Here is a 6178-nt window from a genome sequence, read left to right as displayed (position 1 = left end):
GTGCCCCTCAAAGCTTACAAGCTGAAGGCTTGGTGGCAAGCTTGTGGTCCTATTGGGAAATAGTTGAAACTTTAAGAGGTGGGCCTAGTGCGAAAAGTTGGATCATTGGAGGTATATATACCCTTGAAGGGAATATTGAAACTCCTGCTCTTGTCTTTGTGGCTTCCTGGCTGCCCTGAGTTGCACCTTCTGCTACACCTGCTCATCATGATGTTTTGCTGTAGACCCCAAAACAATGGGCCAACCAGCCAAGGGCTGAGACCTCCAACCATGTAAGCCAAGGGAAACTTTTTCTCTTATAACCTTCATTTATCTGAAGTGTTTCATCATAGTGGTGGAAAACTAACACAAGGTAGTAAGTATTCTTATTGCAGACCAACCTGACTGTTAAATGAGACGTATTCAGTGCCACAATCTTGCCATGTTCACTTATATCCTTTGGCCAAAGATCCAAACTCTTTTTCCTTGCTTGATAAATAATACAAATAAATATAACTTAGCATATGTAAAAGCCCAGGGTTTCTTCTCTGAAGCCAAAAAGTAATAAGTAAATAAAAAGAATAAATATTTATGTTTATTGAGAATCTGAATAAGCATTTACATACAACATATCACTTAGTATTTCTAAAAGGTAAATCCCATTATTTTTCTTTTTTCTTTTTGAATATAAAATTACTGAGACTAAGAAAGTTTATGTTGGGCAAAGACTACATAACTAATGAGGGGGTGATTCGGGGTTTGACTGGATGTCTGTTTGACACCAGATCACGGTCCCTCACCACTGTGCTTTCAAGAGTTTGAATACACCATCTCTATATTGCCATATGTGGACTTTTTTATACACTATCTACATTTCAACTTTGAGTTTCTGCTATCTCTTTTAAAAGTCTGATTAATAGAGCTCTTGTGCAAATTACTCTCATTATTATTAATTTTCCAGTCTTATGAAATAATATTAGCTGTCTCCTTTTACTCTAGGTTGGTTAGAGACAACATGAGGATGTAATTAATGATGCTTTTTGAAAACAGTTTTCCAAGGTGAAGTCAACAACTTTCTGGAAATGCTGGAGAAAAAGTCACCCAATTATATTCCTAGCCTCCACTTCAGAGTCTGAAGGAGAAGATGGGGCTTTGGGGTCTGCTCATGTTTAAGAGGCATTCCCCATCATTTTCCTCAGTGTGGAAGCTTAAAGAAATACGTTAATAGTCTGCGGTAGACTGATTTTCAGAACCACTCTTCTAGTTGGATGTTGGAAGGATTTCGGTCTTGTAGCATCTTCTGGTTTTGTTTACACCCCCTGTAAAGATCCTGGAACCACTCTACTCCTTTACATACCAGTAAGATTTTAAATTGTGAACAACACCTGGTCTCATTCACAGATAGACGTCAATAGGAGTATGTTCCTTTGAGCCACCTGAGCCAACCCTTCAGTCGCTGAGGGTTCACATTGTGGAAGAGCTGTGTTGGAATTCCGCTCACACGACTGCTGATCATTGATGTTATTCTCCTAAATAAAATGTAATAATAAACTCATTTAAAATGAAGAATGTTATTTCAAAAACTGTCAAAGCAAAGGGAAATTTGGAACCACTAAAAGCTCACTATTGAAAGACACGTGAAAAGCAAATAATAACTAACAGTGTTTGGGCCTGCAAGACGCTCACTGAGTGAAGTCACTTGCCCCCTTGCCTGGCGACCTGAGTTTGATTCTCGCGACCCTTGTGGTAGAAGGAGAGAACTGACTCATGCAAACTGTCTTCTGTAGCACAAACAGGCACACATACTAAGTAAGTAAATGCATTCCATCTAAATGTTTTAAAGATTGAAAAATTATTTAAAAATTATGTGTGCGTGTGTGTGTTCTGGTGTGTGTGTGTGTTCTGGATGTAGTTATGTGCACCTGAGATACTGCCTTCAGAATACAAAAGAGGCCGTTGGATCATCTGGATCTGGAGTTACAGCCAGTTAGGAAGCCACCTGACATGGGTGCTAGGAACTGAATTTGAGTCCCTTACAGGAACAGTAGGCACTCTTAACCATTGAGCCATTTCTCAATTGAAATGAAAATAATAGTATTAACTGCAGTTGCTGAATGCAGTAGCATAGTTCTTGTTTCCAGCCCTTGGGAGTTTAAGGCAAGAAGATCTGGCATTCAAGGCCAGTCTCAGCTACATAGCGAATCCAACACAGGCCTGGATTACACGAGACCCTATCTAAAAACAAAAAAGAAAAAAGAAAGAAAGAAAAAAAACCAAAATGCAAATAAGCAAAATTAATCACAGTTTTAGTATGAGGTTGAAAAAAAAGAAAGTTTATGCCAAGAATTTATCCAGTCATGCAGAGCCAAGCATGTAAGTAACTCAGTTCATCAGAGGCCAACAAGGACAAGGACACGGGCCTTTGGTACACTCAGAGAATCTATAAAAGTTGGGTGAAATAAAAGTGTAAAAACCCATTCAAATGATTGGGCAGTGAAAATGTTTTCCACACCCTAGTCAAGACTCTCTGAGATCTTTACACCGTTGCCTACTGCCCGTAACAGAGTGCCAGCCTTTCTACAATAGCAGCACAGTCCCCTACTTGAAAAGTGGGGCAGGCTTATCATAATTTGAATGTTACACATCCTTAAATAAGCACTAAAAGACATGCACAGAGATGGAAAAACACACATGTAATACCCATTCTCCTTGTCAATGGAGAACATCTCTGGAACAGAGGGTCTAAGGTCAAAGACAACTTCCCACAGCATGAGTATTGCCAACTAAATACATTTGTTAATTGTAAATCCTTCCCCTATTTTTATCTTTACCTCTACCAGGGGACTCCTGACCTCAATACTATACACTTTGGACTGGGTCACTTTCATAACGGGGGTGCCTTGTAAATGATGCAGCCAGCATCTCTGGCTTCTGTGAACAAATGAAGAAAGCATCGCCCACAACTGTGACAACCAAATATGTCCGGACTCTGCCAAATGTCTCCCCCTTGAAAGACACTGACTTATACCAATATCAAAATGAGTTTGGCTTTGCAGCTTTGCACACACCAGCTGGGTAGTAAGAAAAGTAGCCTAAAAGAGTACGAGAAGAAGCTGGCTCAGGACAAAGAAAATTTATTGCAGATAATATGCAGTGCAGATAATCAACAAGTAATTCATGGGAATTAAATATAGGGCTTGGAGCATCTTATTAGAACCAGTTGGGAGACAGTGAGTGATTGAGGTTGATATAAATACCGGACACTGTATAATCACCTTCCGGGCACCAGAGCCTGGCGACTGAAGATCAAATCAAGTATTCCGTTTATAGAACGGCATGACTTCATACACATTGTGCAACTGAGCAATTGCTTGCTGTTCAGTCATTGACAGCTGGGCTCACAGAAAGGCTGCCAGACACTTGGGCCTTGCAACCAATCTCACAAAACATATTGGGCCTGAGGAAGTTCTAAGGTGATGACTATGGAGTTTAAGACGGGATCCCTTCTAATTTTAAGCATAAAGTTGATAAGGCTTCTGCTGGCTTTGGCTAATTATTGTAGATGTCCATAACTGTTTTGTGGATTAAAAACTTATTTCAACAAGAAAGCCTTGGGTCTTGGTTTTTGCTTTGAGACAGGGTATCATGTAACCCAGGCAGGCCTCTAAGTCACTTTGCAGTTGAGGATGATAGTGAACAGCCCTCAGCTTCAGCTCTCACTGCTGGGATTACAAGTGTGGGCCACCACACCTAGCTCCTGAGAACGTTGCTTGAAGGATGACAGCCTGAGGGCTTAGGGATTGCCGTTCTGAACACAAGTATCACCCGATGCAAGCTAAGGCTGCGGCTAGGGCTGAGTGTCAGGGCCAGTACCTGCATTGAATGAAAGAGAGAGAGAGGGGGGCGGGGGGAGGGAGAGGGAGGCGGGGGGGAGGGGGAGGGGGAGAGGTATTAAATCTCTCTTTCCAGTCACTACTCCTTCCAGGAACAATCACTAGTCTCGTCTTAACAGCACAGATGACATCTGCGGACTTTGTACTTTATATAAGTAGAATAATACAGAGTATGCTATTTCATGTGTGACTTTCTCTCTTGACATTCTTTTGTGAGGCTCATCCAAGTTGCTGAGTATAACTAATTAGTTCCGTCCTTGTTGCTATTTTGATTACAATGAACTAATCTACCATAATTATTTTCTCTATTATATTGTTTTCAGTTTGATATTACTAAAAATATTTAGCTGGACAAGGTAGTCCCAGAATTCAGGAGGTAGAGGCAGGTAGATTTCTATGAGTTCCTGGCTATCCAGGACTGTGTAGTGAGGCCCTGCCTTAAAAAAACAACACACACACACACACACTTAACAAAGAGCCCTATGAGCAAAAAAGCATACCCTTTAGGAGAATAGGTTGGCTCTGTTTTTTTGTTCTGCCACTATGGTACTGTCACCAAATGCTGCCTAAGACAGCCAGCCTCAAATTCATGAGTTCAAGTGGCCTTCCTGCCTCTGTTTCAGAAGCAGTGGGGACAACAGCTTATGCACATATGCCTGATCAGTGTGAGGAATTTAATAATAATAATAAAAAAAAGTGGTACGGCTGTGGGCCACAGATAGAGCCTAGCAGGAAAGCATTTAACAGAGCATGTGCCAGGCTCTGGGCTTAGTCTCTAGAAAAAAAAAAAAGAGTAATTTATTGTGCATTGTATCTGGAGAGTAGGTTCTAGGTCACTTGAGTCTATTTGTAAGAGGTGCAACAATCACTCTATTTGCGTTAGTACGTTTCTGTCTGTCCATCAGAGGAAGAGAGGCCTTCATGGACGTACCCTCAAGCATAGCTTATGAACCCACTTTAGCAGGGATTTAATGAGGAGCCCGGAGGTATGCGCTGGGTGAGCTGCGTGGCACCCTAGTACCTGGGAGGCACACATTTGTTGGGTGAGTAATAGAAAATGTCTGAATTCAGGGCAATATCAGAATGATTGGTTTTTAAAACATTATTCCAGAAAATATTTATATTCTAACTGTACAGAAGTTTGTTGAGATGTATATAGATTTTGGGTCTTGTTCATTTTTGGTTTGCGTTTTTTTTTCCTTTTATTTGCAAGTTCTTTACAATAAAGTTTAATATATATATACATATATGAACTGGGCTATAAGCCCATCTGACTTTAAAGCATGTTCCCCCTCCCCACCCCCTGCCCTTTCTCCTCCCCCTCTCTTTTCCTCTTCTCCCCCTCCTCCCCTCTTCCTTCCTGATACATCTTCATTCCCAGGCTGGCCTCAAACTTTCTAGGTGTGTGAGGACAACCCTGGAACTTTTTAACTTTTAAGCTAGGTAGAACCAGGTAGAAAAGAAAATAGATTCTAATTGTCATAAATAGGCATTCTGTCTGTAGAGAGAGAAGTGTGCTACCATAGTACAAGATGGCAGATGGCAATGGCTGCTATTCACATCTGAAAGACAGCTAATGGCTTCCGTTACCCACAGTCCCTGCCGAGCCCCTCGTATGCTGTAGTACTGAGAAAGCTGGCGCTCACTGAGGTCACATTAGTCAACATATTAAAGCAGCTACAGTTCTCCCATCCCATCCCAGCTGATGCCACTTCTCATCTCTCCCAGAAGCACTTCTTGGACAGAACGCTAACCATTCAGCTCCTTGTGTCTGTTTTACTGCCATAAGGACTGAGAGAAAGTAGCTTCAAAGCTGCCCATGACATATCAAGACAACATTCATCAACGGGGACGTACTTCATGTCAGGGACCTGTGGCTGGTAATAATTGCCTAGAAAGGAAGCTTAAAGAGGTAGGCACTCCAGTGGGAGGCAGAAGGTCCATGTCCTATCTTTTGGTACTACCTTTTCGTGGAAACTTCACATCATGTGTCTTGCTTAAATAATTGCTTAATTAAAATGATATCATTTTACCCTTGACTTTTTCAACATCCATGGGAAAGATATATGCTTTTTTTTATTTTCCTTTTTCTTTTGTGAGACAGGGTCTCACTATGTAGTTCAGGTGGGCTTCAAACTTACACTTTTCCTGCCTGGGTTTCCCATGAGGATGACAGATGAAAGCCAGCACCCTTGTTCTGCTGACCACAAGCACAGCCTTGTCCAAGAACATGATCTTACCCACCCCTCCTCATTCTTTTCCCAAGAGGATCTCCTCCACAGTCGGGTCAGCAATATGGTCATGGC

Source organism: Mus caroli, unplaced genomic scaffold, assembly GCF_978045245.1.
Source record: "Mus caroli unplaced genomic scaffold, Mus_caroli_1 scaffold_15, whole genome shotgun sequence".
Taxonomy (NCBI): Eukaryota; Metazoa; Chordata; class Mammalia; order Rodentia; family Muridae; genus Mus; species Mus caroli.
Note: the sequence above shows the minus strand (reverse complement) of the source record.